We start from the raw sequence: 17,572 nt of genomic DNA, 5'->3' as shown, positions 1-17,572 counted from the left end.
TAGAGATTTTAGCCAAACAAAATACTCCTTAGCTGACAATAAAAATTCTCCAATTAATTTGATCATAATCATAAAAGAAAACTTTAGTATCTTAATTAATAAAATTAGCAATTGGCTATTATCCAAAAATTCTCTCAAATTAATTAACTTCCTAAAAATTAGGGTTGAAACCAATTCAACCTTGATTGGGAAAAATCCAAGATTAAATCTTCAAAAATCAGCCAATTGAACTTTCAAAGAAACCCAAATTCGATCCAAAATTAAATTAACAAATTATTAATTTAATTATCTTAGTTTACCAAAGTTACTCAAATGGAGGTTGAAAAATTCTTTTAACCTTGATGGAAAAATTCATCACTTAAATCTTCAAGCTTTGCCAAAGGGATCAATCATAATTAAAACTGGCGAGGCGTAGGTGGGGACATAGGGTTATCTTAGTAAAGAAGATGAATAACCTTTTTCTTTTTCCTTTTCTTTTTCAATTTAAGCATTCTAATGTTATTTATAAACCGAAATAATAATAATAATATTTATTATTATTTCATTTTCCTTTTATGATATATATAGAATACTAATATATACATATATTTTTATTCCAATTATCTTTCCTCAATAAATTTCTTAAATGTACAAAATCTTAGACATTTATAACCATTAATAATAATAATAATAGAGAAATTTTCATATGTATAGCAGACGGGTAAAAGATTTACGGCCCATGTAACAAAGCCTATATAGTTATTCATTTTTTAAATATTTCAGGTTTGTCATTCTCTTTTATCATCTTTCTTCTCTGTCTTTCTTCACCTCTTCATCTGCAAATTTTATCATCTTTCTTTCCATCGTCTTTCTTCTTTTCCTCTTTTTTTTCCAAACTGTTATTTGGTTCAAGATCGTGTATCAAATATAAAAGATATATTTTTTAAAACTTTTATTTGGTTGTTCAAGATCATGCACTATAAATATAAATATAAAAGACTTGAATAAAACGTCATTTAAATTTGGGTAGCCAAATCTACACGATCATTTACAAAAAAAATAGTCAAATCTAAATGATCGTGTACAAAAAATCCTAAAAAAATTGTTTAAACAGGGATAGCCAAATCTAAATGATCTTGTACAAAGAAAAAATAAGTAAATAAACGATCGTGTACCAAAATAATATTTAAAAAAATCATTTAGCCAAATCTAAACAATTGTGTATCAAATCTTGAAAATAAAAATTGTTTAGATTTGACTATCCAAATCTATACTATCAAATCTAAACGATCGTGTAAGTAAATCTAAACGATCATGTAACCAAATTAAACGATCATGTAACCAAATTAAATGATCTTACAAAATATTGAAAAAACAAATCGTTTAAATTTAAACAATCGTGTACCAAATATATTACGTGCGTTATTAACGGCAAGGTTGACAAGACATTTTTAATATTTTCCATTGAGGGCTTATGAGTTTTTTCCGTTTTCGAAATTGTTCTATTTTAGTGTAAATATTTTGCTGCTTTGTTAAATTTTTGAAAAGACTCGTTAATAATACTTTTTATTATTATTATTATTATTATTATTATTATTATTATTATTATTATTATTATTATTATTATTATTATTATTATTATTATTATTATTATTATCTCACCAAGTATATAATAAGTATATATATATACATATATATTTTTATTTATTTATTTAAACAATCATTCTCTCGTCTAATTAAATGTATCATTTTTTCTTGTCCAATCAAATAAACCATCTCTGACCTCATGGATTATCTTATTTTTCAAACAATTATAATTATATTCCGTCATATAATTAACTTTACTTTAACATATTAATTATTGATACAAACCAAATAATTAATATCATATTCCACTAAAAATCCAAAATATTAATTAAATATATATATATATATATATATATGTATTCATATATATACTTAATGAAATCAAATTCTAACAAAACCAACCTTTCCCTTCAAAATCCGAAATTAACTCAAATATTCAATTATTTTAATCAATTAAATCTTTTTCAATAAATCAATTATTTTAAAATATTATAAATTTTAACATGAATTAAAAATTCCTTAAAGATTTTGGATGTTAGATTCTTTTTTCTAATAATTATATCCAATAGATAATTATCAATTTTCTATTTAAATAAATATAATTTATTCTCTATTTTCCTTTTAAATAAATATAATTTATTCTCTATTTTCCTTTTAAATAAATATAATTTCTTATCTTTCATTATTTACCTAAAGATATCCTTTTCCTTCCGCGATCAATATTTATCTTTTTCCAAAATAATTAATTATCTTCCACGATAATTAATCTTTATTTTTCTTTCAAAATAAATATTCTTTTAGAAATAATTATATTTTCCCACAATATATAATTATTTTCCTTTCTCTCCCTTAATAAATATCTTTTGTCCAAAATACAATTATCTTTTTCTTAAATAATTATATTTCAACAAATATAATTATCTTTTCTTTCCCATAATAATTAGCAAATCTCTAACAAAATTGTCACCCTACAATTTTATAACATTCAAAGTTATTTAATTTAATTCAATCCACAACTTTATTTAAACCTCATAACATACAATTTAATCAAATTTTCAACAAATACCACAAGTCAAAACCTCTAATTAATTAAATGTTCATCTAACAAATATTTAATTAATTTCAATTTTTCACATAATCAAATAACTCTTATTAAATGAATTCAAAATAACGCCTAATAAATTAAATTTAATTAAACAAAACTAAGATAATTAACTCTAAAATTATCTTAATTTTGGACGTTACAATCACCCATTTTTGTAATCTTTTTACTTGAAAGTGAAGAGGACCTCCTTCTTCTTTCCTTAACCATCTTTGAGAGATCACATTATATTAAAACTCACCACTATTTGCCATATATCTAAAGACTTCATAACATGACTAAGTCAAAAGAGTTACTAAGTTTGAAATATATACTCTCTCTTGGTTATTAAGACAAAAGTAAAGGGGTACTTTTATGTTGTTAGACCATTAAAATAATTTGTTATTCCATGTTTAGATAGAATGATGTGATATATTGATTTTTGCAATGTTTAACAATGGTAAAAGAATGAGATATGACGACTCTTGCATTATTAAAAAAATTGGGAAGCATATCAACCATGTTTAATCAAAGGACTTGATCATGAATTTAATCAGTAGGTATCTTGTTGACCTTCAAATCTAACTAACCCACCTACTTTGCCAAGTTCGTTTTTGGTTGTAATATATATGATTATTTTCCTCAACTCTAGGTATTAATGTAAACCATGTTTGTCTTATATTGACAACATCTATTCTTCTTGTTTAATCTATGGAAGAAATTAGATTGTCCAACATTTTCTACTTAAGAAAGACGCAATTAGGAAACTTTTTAAAGATGTATAAATTTTTTGTTTTCATTTGTTTTACTTTCTATAGTTTTTCTATTGAGAGTTTTGACTAAGTAGAAAACATAAAATTGTGTCTTTTTAATGTGGATATATATATATATATATATATATGTGTATATGTATATGGATTTTGTCTCATTATTATTATTATGACAATTGCAATGGCTCGGAAGTTAGAATAAAATATTTAAAGCGTGTCACATACTTTTTTTTTATTGTGTAAGATATTACACTTTTTAATGTATGAAACCTATATCAATAGTGTATAAAGTGTGTATCAATGACGTATCAAAGGTATCGTATCAATTGTATCAACCAAGTATACGTCCTTCTGTGTATTTGTGTAACGACCCAACTCCTTATGCTGAATCGAAGTCATTACTAAATATAGAACAAGTGGTTTAAGTCTAAAAATTTTATCAAAAGCATACGGTTCAAGAAATTCATTTATAAAAGCATAAACATGGTAGTCATGCAAAAATGTAAAAGCGTTCTGAAATCCTACTCGGGCCCTATCTACATAAAAGATAGTGAAAAATAAAAAGTACTCAAACTCAAATGCTAAAATCTGAAATAAGAAATAAGCGGAAGCGGTAGTCCCTATGGCCCTCCTCGGTCTCACTTCGGGTCGCTCGCCAGCTTGCCCTTGCCCTTGCCTCGTCCTCTACCTGAAAACATAAAGTGGAGAGAATGAGTATAAAAATACTCAGTAAGGGACCCACTACTAGTCCCACTAGGTGCCTGTTAACTTCCTGTTAGAGTCCTGATAACTGGTACCCAATCTCTGGCACGTTCCCGAACACGTGCAATCATGCGCTCCCGTAGGAACGTAACTCTGGTCTTCGGTGCCCGGGGGACACCTAGGACAGTCGGGATGCGAGGACCCCGTCGAGTCACTCGAGTCATGTCTATATCATGCTAGACTGGCGTCCCGTCGGACCACACAGTCCTCAATAGGTGGTGATCCCGAAGGACACCCATGCAGGTACGACTCTAACAGAAATCAAGCTAACAGGTACCCTAATTGCAGTATACATACACATGGCATCAGCATATAACATGTCACATAAATCATTTCTACACTCTCCGTCCCGACATTCGTCGTAACCATAATAAATCTTGCCACGCATAACAGGCTATAGCACAACTATATCGTCATTTGCATCATACTAACATTTATTTCAGGCATCATACTGTCAAATTCTCAATATGCAACATAGGGCATACGCAGTCTCATACTTCAAACATGAAACTAGTAGTAGAATCTCTTACCTGGAGATCTACTTGTCGAGTCCTAACCGCGAGGCAGTACGCTTTCCAAGCGACGAAGTCCTAACTGTTTAATGAGTCAAAATTGTAAATAGGTCGCCAACGACTAACGGTTCGAGACTAAATTGAAATAACTTACCCTAGAAGGAGGTTGCAGTGCTCGAGCCCCTACTGAAGAAATCCCGCGCTACAGTAATTTCTTGGTCCAAGACGTCCCTTGAGAAAAATAATTGAATTTAGACCCAATTTAATTTAACTAACGTCCGAGCATGGAGTCTTACCGGAAAAACCACAATAATTAAATGGATTACCAAAATTTAGGTGGATGGAGCCAATTTAGTTCTGGCGGCTCGGCTGGAAGAAGACAGGACCGGCTCGGCTCGGTACAGGAAGCTACGCGGGCGGCTCGGCTTGCAACAGGGAGGGGATGCGGCTCGGCTCGCGTCAGCAAGGAGGCGCGGCTCGGCTTGCAGTGCAGGCGGCGCGGCGCGGCTTGCACGCGGGGAGAGCTAGGCACGTGTGGGCACGGGCGCGGGTTCGGTTTCGGGTTCGGGCGAGCGGGGCGCGGGGCGGTTCCGGGTTCGGGTTCGGCGGCTGGAGGCGCGCGAGGCTTAGCTGCTGGATTTCAGTCGGCGCGACGGCTGGCTGGCGAACGTTCCGGCTGCGCTGCGTCGGATCTAAGCGGCGCGGCGTGGCTGGCGAACGTTCCGGCTGCGCTGCGTCGGATCTAAGCGGCGCGGCGTGGCTGGGCGTGTGAACGACGGCGTTGCGGACACGGCTTGGCTGAGGAATCGGCTGCGGCTCCTCAGCGTTGGATCGGGGCGTCGCGACGCGGCTGACTGCCCTTCCTCGGATCGACGCGGCGCGGCTGGTTCCGGCTGCAAACACGACTGGCGTGCGTAGCTGATCCTCGGCGTGCGGTGGCTTGACTTGGTTTGATGTCTCCGGCGCGGCTGGGCGTGTGGCGTGGGTAGGCGGCTAGGGTTTCGGCGGCGGCGGCGGCTTAAATGCTTTCTTTCTTCTTTTCTTTTTTTTTTTTTTTTTTGATTTTCTTATGCGCGTCCCGAGGCTGCTTTAAAGAGAGAATTTATCTTTTTTTCTTTTTCCAATTCCTTTAATTAATTAGAAATAACCACCTACCATATCTCCAAATCTTTTGGAATTTACCAATTAACCCCCAACTGGTCCCCACATTTCTCCCTTAACCAACCAACCTTAGTTTTATAAAACTTCCCCAATTATTTCAAAAAAATACTTATTATCATAAACCAAATGAAGATTTTCAACCTTAATTACTCGAGAATTAAAAAGACAAGGTTCTTCCAAGAAGTTTAAAATTCCCATAACCACACTTAATATTAATATTATTAGTGGTCCAAAATAACAAAGGAAACCGAAAAATGTTGGGCGTTACAATCTTCCCTCCTAAAAAAAAACTTTCGTCCTCGAAAGTTCTAATCCTCGAACAGCTCGGGGTGCTGGGCTCTCATGTCCTCTTCTTTCTCCCACGTTGCCTCTTCCACTCCATGGTTTTGCCAAAGGATTTTGACCAGTGGGATTTCTCGACTGCGAAGCTTCTTGACCTCCCTTGCCAGGACCTCGACAGGCTGCTCCTCGTAGCTCAGATTCTCGCTAACCTGCAGTGGCTCGAAGTCCACCACATGTGTTGGGTCTGCGACATATTTCCTCAGCATGGAGATATGGAATACGTCGTGCACTGCAGCAAACGATGGGGGTAGCGCCAAGCGGTAAGCCACGGGGCCAATCCGCTCCAATATCTCGAACGGCCCTACAAAGCGTGGACTCAGCTTCCCCTTCTTCGCGAACCTCAGAACACCCTTCATAGGCGCTACCTTCAGAAAGACCATATCTCCCACTTTAAACTCGAGGTCCTTACGTCGTACATCAGCGTAACTCTTCTGTCTGCTCTGGGCTGTCAGCATACGAGCTCGGATCTTCTGTATGGCTGCGTTGGTCGTCTGCACTAACTCGGGGCCTAGCATCCTCTGCTCTCCAACCTCGCCCCAGCAGACAGGGGATCTACAGCACTTGCCATACAGAGCCTCGAACGGTGCCATACCGATAGTAGCCTGGTAGCTGTTGTTATAGGCAAACTCCATCAGATGCAGATGGGAGTCCCAACTTCCTGAAAACTCTAGTACGCAGGCTCGCAGCATGTCTTCTAAAATCTGGTTCAATCTCTCTGTCTGACCATCAGTCTGAGGGTGGAATGCCGTGCTGAAGTCCAACCTTGTACCTAATGCAAGTTGAAGTCCTTTCCAGAACTTCGATGTGAAACGGGCGTCTCTGTCTGAAATGATGGATACGGGTACTCCATGTAGTCTCACAATCTCTGTCATATATAGCTGCCCCCACTTACTGGCAGTGTAAGTGGATTTCCCTGGCACGAAGTGGGCCGACTTCGTGAGTCTGTCGACCACAACCCAGATCACCGTGTAGCCCCTTAGGGTCTTGGGCAGTCCCGTAATAAAATCCATCGACACACTCTCCCACTTCCACCCTGGCACACCCAAGGGTTGCAACAACCCTGCTGGATGCTGCCTAGGTGCCTTCACCTGCTGGCACACCAAGCATCTACTGACAAAGTCTGCCACATCCCTCTTCATGCCCCTCCACCAATAGACACTCCTTAAGTCCTGGTACATCTTCGTACTCCCAGGGTGCATGGTAAACGGGGAACTGTGAGCCTCAGTCAAAAGCTCTGTCTTAACTGCGCTGTCTTCCGGCACACACAGGCGTCCCTCAAACATAAGGCCATCGTCAAAGGATATGGAGAAGCCTTCACCTTGCTCTGTCTCTACCACGCGACGCTTCTCTGCCAAGTAAGGATCATTCAGCTGAGCAGCAATGATCTTTTGCCTCAAGGTTGGCTGAACTGTCAACTGAGCCAACTGTGCGGTAACCTCACCTACTGAGACTGCAATCTCTGCCCTCTCAAAGTCCCTGAGTAAGGGGGTCTGCTTGGTGATTAGCGCTGCTGAATGTGCAACTTTCCTACTTAGCGCATCAGCCACTACATTTGCTTTACCTGGGTGGTATAGGATCTCGCAGTCGTAGTCTTTCACCAACTCAAGCCACCTCCTCTGCCTCATGTTCAACTCCTTCTGGGTGAAGAAGTACTTCAGGCTCTTATGATCGGTGTAAATCTGAATCTTCTCACCGTACAGATAGTGTCTCCATATCTTCAGTGCAAAGACTACAGCTGCCAACTCCAAGTCATGGGTAGGGTAGTTCTGCTCATGGATCTTCAACTGGCGGGAGGCATAAGCAACTACCTTACCCTGCTGCATCAGAACACAGCCCAGTCCCTTCTTGGAGGCGTCACTATAGATTACAAAGTTTCCCGAACCATCGGGCACTGTCAGGACCGGTGCCGTCACTAGCTTCTGTTTGAGCTCCTGAAAGCTCCTCTCGCATGCTGGACTCCAGACAAAAGGGGTTCCCTTCCTGGTCAACTGGGTCAACGGGCTGGCTATACGTGAGAAGTCTTCCACGAACCTCCTGTAGTAACCTGCCAAGCCCAGAAAACTTCGAATTTCACTAACCGTGGACGGTCGAGTCCAGTTGGTCACTGCTTCAATCTTTGCGGGATCTACTGAAACTCCCTCACTGGAAACCACGTGGCCAAGAAACGTCACCTTCCTTAACCAGAATTCACACTTGGAGAACTTGGCATACAACTTGTTGGCTCGAAGGGTCTCCAAAACTTGGTGTAAGTGCTCCTCGTGCTCAGCCTCAGTTTTTGAGTAAATGAGGATGTCGTCAATGAAGACTATGACGAACGAGTCTAGAAACTCCTTAAACACCCTGTTCATCAGATCCATGAATACTGCAGGAGCGTTAGTCAAGCCGAAAGACATCACAACGAATTCGTAATGTCCGTACCTCGATCGAAAGGCCGTCTTGGGGATGTCACCGTCCCTAATCCTCAACTGGTGATAGCCTGATCGCAGGTCGATCTTGGAGAAGACGGTGGCTCCCTGCAACTGATCGAACAGGTCATCAATCCTGGGCAAGGGGTAGCGGTTTTTGACTGTCACCTTGTTCAGCTCTCGGTAGTCAATACAAAGGCGCATTGACCCATCCTTCTTCTTCACGAACAATACTGGGGCTCCCCAAGGCGACACACTGGGCCGGATGAAGCCTTTGTCCAGCAACTCCTGTAACTGGACCTTCAACTCCTTTAGTTCGGCTGGAGCCATTCTGTAAGGGGCCCTCGAGATTGGGGCAGTGCCCGGCTCTAACTCGATAGCGAAGTCTACTTCTCTGGGAGGCGGAAGTCCTGGAAGTTCGTCTGGAAAAACGTCGGGGTACTCTCTTACCACTGGTTCGGAAGATAGGGAAACTTCCGGCTCTCTCACATCCACTACGCTTGCCAAAATATCCCAAGTACCCTGGCTGAGTAGTTTACTAGCCTTCATGGCTGAGATGACCTTGGGTATACGTACCATGCCTGCCCCCCTGAATTTGAAACTAGCCTCGGAGGGAGGGTTGAAGACAACTTCCTTGCCATAACAGTCTATATTTGCATGGTTGGCTGATAGCCAATCCATGCCTAGTATCACATCAAAATCCTGCATGTCTAACACTAGCAAGGTCACGTCTAACATACGATTCGCTATCTCTACCCGACATGCCTTTATTTGTTCTTTGGATAACAGGACCTCCCCAGATGGAGTAGAAACCGACAGAACACTACCCAAAGGCTCTACCTCTAAACCCACATGCTGAACGAAAACGGAGGATATAAACGAGTGGGATGACCCAGAGTCAAATAGCACAAAAGCATAGTGCCCCAAAATTGGGAGCGTACCTGTCACCACCGTGCCAGCTCGCTCGGCCTCCTGCCGGGTAGTGGCGAAAACTCTCCCCTGCTGGGCCGCAGAAGGCTGGGGCGGTGTCGTCTCAAAGGGTTTCCGAGGACACATATCAGCAGTGTGCCCCGGCTGTCTGCACCTAAAGCAGACTCCACTTCCAGCCAAGCAACGACCTCCGTGGACTCTCCCGCAGGTAGTACAAGCGGGTAGCTCTCTCAGAGTCCTCCCGGCTGCTGCAAGCTCCCGTCGGTGTCTCTGGAAGACACCTCCTGACCTCAGTGTTCGCTGCGGTGCTACGTCAGGCTGCGTCTCAACCTTTCTCTTCTGTCCCAAGGCTGACCCTCTGCCGGCAGCCTTAGACGCATCGGCTCTCTCAGGCAGGCTCAAATCCAGTGCTATACGTAGTGCATCAGCATGCGTGGCTGGGCGGAGGGCTCTGACAATGCCCTGAAGGTCTAGCCTGAGTCCTCTAACAAATTTCTCCGTCCTGGCAGCCTCATCTCTTACCATATCGGGAGCAAAGCGGGACAGCATATCGAACTCGGCGTCGTACTGCTCCACCGTCATGTCGCCTTGCTCCAAGTTTAGGAACTCTTGCAGCTTGGCGTGCTTCACATTGGCGGAGAAAAACTTAGCATAGAAGTTCTCCTTGAACTGCTCCCATGTTATTTTGCTTACATCGCCCCCTAGCATTCTCTCCGCGGTCTCCCACCAGGCGGTGCCCCTGTCCTCCAAGAAGAAGACTGCACACTGCACCTTCTGGTCTTCTGGGCACTTCATGTACCGGAAAATGGTCTCTATGGACGTCAACCACATTTGGGCCTTTGTGGGGTTGTCCATGGATCCGTCAAAGGTCTTGGGATTATACTTCCTGAAATCCCGTAAGTGTTTCGCCTCGGCCGACAGTTGAACTGGTACTGGTTGAGCTTCCTCAGGGGCTGGAGGAGCGACGGCCTGAGCCTGAACAGGGGCGGCCTGGGCCTGAGCAGGGGCGGCCTCGGCCTGAACAGGGGCGGCCTGGTTCTGCTGGGCGGCAAGGAAAGGCGACAAAGCAGCTTGCAGCATGTCCTGATAACGCTGCTCCATTGCGGCGAGATCCGCCTGGGTGACCGGTGCGTTTGGGTCGACTGCCGGTGCAACAGGTGGCGCCTCCGGCTGGCCACGACCGGCTCCTCTGCCTCCCCTACCACCTCCTCGGCGTGTACCTCTACGTGGCGGCATTCTCCCTAAAATTCACCAACAAACTTTTCACCACAAGAACTTAACACCCTATATCTAGGTCTTAGACTATTCAGGCAAAATTGTAATCTTAACATTAGCAAGGCTTTAGACATACCTGGCGAGTGCCGAAGGACCGTATAGCCATAGGGTGAAGTAAAACCAAACAAAAATGACTTACATCGTAGGTCAGTCTACAGAACCTAAAACACTGTGCTCTGATACCAACTGTAACGACCCAACTCCTTATGCTGAATCGAAGTCATTACTAAATATAGAACAAGTGGTTTAAGTCTAAAAATTTTATCAAAAGCATACGGTTCAAGAAATTCATTTATAAAAGCATAAACATGGTAGTCATGCAAAAATGTAAAAGCGTTCTGAAATCCTACTCGGGCCCTATCTACATAAAAGATAGTGAAAAATAAAAAGTACTCAAACTCAAATGCTAAAATCTGAAATAAGAAATAAGCGGAAGCGGTAGTCCCTATGGCCCTCCTCGGTCTCACTTCGGGTCGCTCGCCAGCTTGCCCTTGCCCTTGCCTCGTCCTCTACCTGAAAACATAAAGTGGAGAGAATGAGTATAAAAATACTCAGTAAGGGACCCACTACTAGTCCCACTAGGTGCCTGTTAACTTCCTGTTAGAGTCCTGATAACTGGTACCCAATCTCTGGCACGTTCCCGAACACGTGCAATCATGCGCTCCCGTAGGAACGTAACTCTGGTCTTCGGTGCCCGGGGGACACCTAGGACAGTCGGGATGCGAGGACCCCGTCGAGTCACTCGAGTCATGTCTATATCATGCTAGACTGGCGTCCCGTCGGACCACACAGTCCTCAATAGGTGGTGATCCCGAAGGACACCCATGCAGGTACGACTCTAACAGAAATCAAGCTAACAGGTACCCTAATTGCAGTATACATACACATGGCATCAGCATATAACATGTCACATAAATCATTTCTACACTCTCCGTCCCGACATTCGTCGTAACCATAATAAATCTTGCCACGCATAACAGGCTATAGCACAACTATATCGTCATTTGCATCATACTAACATTTATTTCAGGCATCATACTGTCAAATTCTCAATATGCAACATAGGGCATACGCAGTCTCATACTTCAAACATGAAACTAGTAGTAGAATCTCTTACCTGGAGATCTACTTGTCGAGTCCTAACCGCGAGGCAGTACGCTTTCCAAGCGACGAAGTCCTAACTGTTTAATGAGTCAAAATTGTAAATAGGTCGCCAACGACTAACGGTTCGAGACTAAATTGAAATAACTTACCCTAGAAGGAGGTTGCAGTGCTCGAGCCCCTACTGAAGAAATCCCGCGCTACAGTAATTTCTTGGTCCAAGACGTCCCTTGAGAAAAATAATTGAATTTAGACCCAATTTAATTTAACTAACGTCCGAGCATGGAGTCTTACCGGAAAAACCACAATAATTAAATGGATTACCAAAATTTAGGTGGATGGAGCCAATTTAGTTCTGGCGGCTCGGCTGGAAGAAGACAGGACCGGCTCGGCTCGGTACAGGAAGCTACGCGGGCGGCTCGGCTTGCAATAGGGAGGGGATGCGGCTCGGCTCGCGTCAGCAAGGAGGCGCGGCTCGGCTTGCAGTGCAGGCGGCGCGGCGCGGCTTGCACGCGGGGAGAGCTAGGCACGTGTGGGCACGGGCGCGGGTTCGGTTTCGGGTTCGGGCGAGCGGGCGCGGGGCGGTTCCGGGTTCGGGTTCGGCGGCTGGAGGCGCGCGAGGCTTAGCTGCTGGATTTCAGTCGGCGCGACGGCTGGCTGGCGAACGTTCCGGCTGCGCTGCGTCGGATCTAAGCGGCGCGGCGTGGCTGGCGAACGTTCCGGCTGCGCTGCGTCGGATCTAAGCGGCGCGGCGTGGCTGGGCGTGTGAACGACGGCGTTGCGGACACGGCTTGGCTGAGGAATCGGCTGCGGCTCCTCAGCGTTGGATCGGGGCGTCGCGACGCGGCTGACTGCCCTTCCTCGGATCGACGCGGCGCGGCTGGTTCCGGCTGCAAACACGACTGGCGTGCGTAGCTGATCCTCGGCGTGCGGTGGCTTGACTTGGTTTGATGTCTCCGGCGCGGCTGGGCGTGTGGCGTGGGTAGGCGGCTAGGGTTTCGGCGGCGGCGGCGGCTTAAATGCTTTCTTTCTTCTTTTCTTTTTTTTTTTTTTTTTTTTGATTTTCTTATGCGCGTCCCGAGGCTGCTTTAAAGAGAGAATTTATCTTTTTTTCTTTTTCCAATTCCTTTAATTAATTAGAAATAACCACCTACCATATCTCCAAATCTTTTGGAATTTACCAATTAACCCCCAACTGGTCCCCACATTTCTCCCTTAACCAACCAACCTTAGTTTTATAAAACTTCCCCAATTATTTCAAAAAAATACTTATTATCATAAACCAAATGAAGATTTTCAACCTTAATTACTCGAGAATTAAAAAGACAAGGTTCTTCCAAGAAGTTTAAAATTCCCATAACCACACTTAATATTAATATTATTAGTGGTCCAAAATAACAAAGGAAACCGAAAAATGTTGGGCGTTACAATTTGTACCAACCCAACTTCTTGTACTAAGCTGAGATGATCATTACTTTAAAATAAATAACCATTTTTTTCATTTAAAAAAAAACTAAATCCTTAAATAAAAAAATTCAAAATACTCCTTCATAAATCATAATTTGGAAAAATAAAAATAAATGCTAGGCAACATAGTCCTAGTTCGAGCCCTATCTACATTTTAAAGAAAATGACATAAAATAATTACGAGTTTAGATAAATACAATAAAATAATAAAAATCAAGATACTGTAAATATGAAAGGCGGATGTAAATGTAATTCCGATATGGCAAGTCACAGACCCTTCTTGTCAAGCGCAACTTTTCCTCTACCTCTACCTTTGCTTGAAAAATTAAACATAGAAAAAAGTGAGTATAAACATATACTCAGTAAGGGATCCACTACTAATCCCTTGAGGTTCCCAAAACTATCGTGTCCTCGATGGACCACACGCAATCTAGTGAACTCGAAGGAGCACTTATGATATCTAGCTATAAATGATTCCATCGGACCACTCGTAAACATGACATGGTAGACGAGAATGGTGGCGATTGATGCATGTTGGTGGTTGGAGAAGCGAGACGGCATACTAGGGTTTTAAGAAGAAGGAGATGATGAATAGTGGTTTGCACGCTTCATGAAGGGGCCTCTAATTAATATAATAATAATAATAATAATATACTTTATTATCGTTATTAATTACTAATTTTTATAATTTCGTTTTTCCAACATAATAAATCCTTCTTCTCTTTCCTCAATTAACCATTTTCCGTCGTATCACTTTTCTCTTCCTAAAATATCAATATCTTTTTTTGTAATAATTATATTTTAAGAAAGATAATTATCTTTTCATTTTCCACTAAAAGAATTTGGGGCTCCCTCGACGCAAAAATAGGCATCGACGAAGGCACCGTCAGAACAAAGGTCCATCCCCAACGCCTCCAAACATACGTTGACCTAGACAAGTAATCCTGACATCTCTGTTGACTACGTCAGCTAAAAATATAAAATAAAATAATTGTCAACTCCCCCCAACGCCATGCAAGAGACATCTAGAGAGGTTAACCCTATTCCTGACTTCATAAGTAAAACGTCGGTATAGGTGGAATCTATTTTTGTCGTTTTACTTATGACGTCGAGAATATGCAGTGTCTCCCAACATCTTCATTGTGCATCAGAAGTTTGCTTTAAAAACTTACTTCTAGTTTTGTAATTCACAGAATTGTAAAGGAAAAGGCGAGAGAGCTGAGAGAGAGACCGAGAAGGAGAGAAATCACCGCCCTTTATTTCCTTCAACGCAACTTGTAATAATCGACGTCGTCCCTGTTCGTCGTTTGTCATTATTGATGCTCTTCATTCCGATAAGTGGTTTAGTTTATTAGTTTTAGTATTTAGATTTCAAACTAGTTTTAGGTTTTAGTTTTCAAATTAGTTTTAGTATTTAAAGTTTGAATTAGTTGTAGGTTTTAGTATTGAATTCGAATTTGAAATGTTGTTAGGAATGTGCAAAGAGGGAAGTTGAACATTATTACGAGCTACGTCGAAGGAAATATGAAGGCGGCCGTTGGACCAAAAAGCTCTACCTCATGCCAACATTTTTGCACAGTTTGCGATTTTTCTACAAGCTACATGTGCATAAGGTGTGGAATTGGATTTTGTTCATCTCGTTGCCAAAATATACATAACGATACTCATTGTTTGAAATTTGTTGTATAATAGATTTTGTTCATCTCATTTCCAGAATATACACAATAGATTTTGTTCATCTCATTGAAGCTTTTGAGGTCAGTTTCCTTTTCCTTAATTTCATTTTTCGTTTTGGGTTGTTTTATGTTTGTTCTGAAGTCCCAACTTTTTTTACTTGTTCTTGGTTTATGTTCAATGATTTAATTTATTTGAGATAAAATCGATATTGGGTTTGTATACTTTTGTAATGTGTGCTGAAATTAGCATTTTTTTCATTTATGAATCAAAAGAAAAAAAAATGCATATTTGGAGATTTCAAGGAGATTCATTACATGCTCTTTAAATTGAATTTGAAACATGAACACTCATCTTTATGTGCATTAATTTGAAGGAACGAATGGATGATTTTAAGAGTGAATTTTTTGTGTTGTTGTTTTTACTTATAACAATTGTGATTGCTTTATTCAACCTTTAGGTGTTTCAAATGCTCCGCGAACAACCATTTTATGAATCAAAAGAAGGAACTTACATGAAGTTGCTTATCTTACTTGGAAGATCTGGCCAACCACATCGTACACGTCTGCTTTTTGAAACAATAGTTCAAGAAAGATGTTTTTTTGTTTTTTGTTTTTAGGTTTGATTATTTATTTAATTTATAAACCTACAAACATGTACCTTTTTAACATTTGAATTAATTTTAATATAAATTTGATTTGGTATTTTAATAATTTTTTTATTAATTTTACGTTAATTGTTCTTAGAATTTGATTGAATTTGAATCGAATTTGAATCGAATTCGACCTCAATAAGGAAAAAATTAAATAATAATAAATTAAAAAAGAAAAAAAAATATATATATAAGGAAAGTTTTCCCGACGCACAAAACACGTCAGCCATGAACACCTATTGCTGACCCTTTGACCAGATGTCGGACATGGTTTTTCTCGACGTCTTACCCTAGTCATCGAAGCATCCGTAAGGAAAAAAGCTTTAGCTGACGTCGTCCGATTTGTGCATCAATATTTTCTATCCCGATGCAATACAACCGACACTCTCCCCGACGTGGCTTCCGACATCGGGATAGACATTCTTGATGTATTTTGTGATTTTTGCTAATGAATGTGTGCGTCGAGCAAGCTCCTACTTCTTGTAGTGTTCCATAATAATTATATATATATATATATATATATATATATATATATATATATATATATATATATATATATATATATATATATATATCCACATATACATATAATTATCAAATCTCTAACAAAATTTCACTATTCAATTTAATTAAATGAACACCTAAAGTTATTCAATTAAATTCAATTTCAACAAACACCAAAAATCCAATTCCAATAATTAATTAAATATCTAACCAACAAATACTATTAATTCTAATTTCACAAAGCCACTAATTTTAAATCAAACATCTCAAACAATTAACAAAAATTTTACACCCAATAATTCCAACATAATTAAACAAAATTAAGATATTTAAATTTAAAATTACCTAAACTTTTTGGTGTTACAGTATCCATACTTTTTCGACGTTTCATGGGTTGGGTTACTTTTTAACTATTTTTACAAAAGTAGTAAGTTTGAGCTATGAATCTAATTTTTAAAACTTATTCTGTCAAATTCGCAAAAGCATTAGATTTTATTTTAGTAAAACCAAATAAAATAAAATCACAAAGAACTTAGGCTCATAATGAATAATATCAAACCATTGTAAAAAAAACATCAACAACTACTTGCAAGAAAGGATAGCAAATATGGAAAAATGCTTTAATTTTTCTATGGATCAATGGCCGACAAAAATGTTTATATGTATAGATATGTATAATTAATTGATGTATAAATATGTATCCTTACTTATTAAAGTTAGGTAATAGATTTTAATAAATATCCATTATGGATATTAAATAAGTATAGATAAGTATTAATTTTAAGTATTGGTTTTCCAACGACTTTTCATTTTCCTTTTTGTATAAATAAATTTAGTTTTAAGTATTTTAGAAAAAAGAGAATTATATCAGATAAGAGGTCTTGTTCTATCTGATTCGATCTTATCTTCGTTTTAAAATCTTATCAGCTAAGAGGTCTTGTCCTGTCGGATTCAATTTTATATTTTAATTTTTCAAATTTCAATTGTGTTTGAAATCTGGATTTTATAAATAGATTTCCAAGTTGTAATGCATCGCCAAATATTATCGAGCTCTAAAACACTAAACTCCTAAGATTTCGATTGCTTCCTTCTTGCAATCTATTGATTGATAACTCATTGAAAATGGAATTCTAAGAGTTGAACAGCAGAGAAGAAGCTAAGACTAAAGAGTAAAAGTGGAGTTTTAGGTGTTTGTGAGTGATCATTCTAAATGAATGTTTGTAGTGAATGGTTCTTATAAACGAATACTTATTTTAAAACAACTATTTCAAATAAATGACTATTTGCAAATAATTCTCATAAATTTGTATTTCTGCAACTGGTTTTCGTTTGAAAAATGAATATCTTTGTGGATAATTTTCATTCATATG

The sequence above is a fragment of the Cucumis melo genome, chromosome 11, assembly GCF_025177605.1.
Source record: "Cucumis melo cultivar AY chromosome 11, USDA_Cmelo_AY_1.0, whole genome shotgun sequence".
NCBI lineage: Eukaryota > Viridiplantae > Streptophyta > Magnoliopsida > Cucurbitales > Cucurbitaceae > Cucumis > Cucumis melo.
Note: the sequence above shows the minus strand (reverse complement) of the source record.